We start from the raw sequence: 976 nt of genomic DNA, 5'->3' as shown, positions 1-976 counted from the left end.
TGGTAAGGAACATGGAACTAATAAGCCACCAACAACTGAAAGAGTTTGGGAAAGATCAAAAGGAGACACCACATGTCCAACCACCTCCCAGAATCCTCTCTGGCATCCATCTTGGCTGAACAAGGCTTGCACCACCAGGAAGGACTCTCAGTCAGAATGATTGGTTAAAGACAACCCGGAAACTAATCCCATCACCGTAAAACCTGAGACTGCCAGCCAGAACTGACAGAGCAGTTCTCCTGGGTTCCCTTACCCTACTGCTCTCCACCCCAGCGCCCTTTCCAATAAAACCTCTTGCTTTGTCAGCAAGTGTGTCTCCTCGGACAACTCATTTCTGAGTGTTAGAACCAGAGCCCACTTTCAGGCCCTGGAAGGAGTGCTCAATTCATTTACAAGTGTTAGACCAGAGCCCACTTTCAGGCCCTGGAAGGAGTGCCCTTTCCTGCAACAGTGTCACTAGAGGGAGTCTACCTGGGCCCAAATCTCTTTTTTCCTGTCTCTTGTATTCTCTGAGTCGAGATTCCTCTTGGCAGAGGAGGAAAAGCTTCTGGTCAAGGAATGCGGGGCAGGGAAGGGGAGGGACGAGGGCATGGGGAAGCAATGGTCCAGGAACACTGTAAGTTTGTGTTCCGACTGAAGCTGCCTGGGGTAACCCTGGCACCAGGATGGCTGGGGACTGAGGGACAAATCCTTAAATGGATCAGAGTCTGCTTTCTGGTCACAGCTTCCTTACCCAAAGTCTATTTTGGGTGATACTGGGGGCAAGTAGTTTCAGTTCAGTTCAGTTCAGTAACTCAGTTGTGTCTGACTCTTTGCGACCCCATGGACTGCAGCACGCCAGGCCTCCCTGTCCATCACCAACTCCAGAACTTCCTCAAACTCATGCCCATTGAGTCGGTGATGCCATCCAACCAACTCATCCTCTGTCATCCCCTTCTCCTCCAGCCTTCAATCTTTCCCAGCATCAGGGTTTTTT

Source organism: Cervus canadensis, chromosome X (genome assembly GCF_019320065.1).
Source record: "Cervus canadensis isolate Bull #8, Minnesota chromosome X, ASM1932006v1, whole genome shotgun sequence".
Taxonomy (NCBI): Eukaryota; Metazoa; Chordata; class Mammalia; order Artiodactyla; family Cervidae; genus Cervus; species Cervus canadensis.
The sequence above is the reverse complement of the archived record's forward strand: the minus strand, read 5'-3'. Positions refer to the sequence as shown.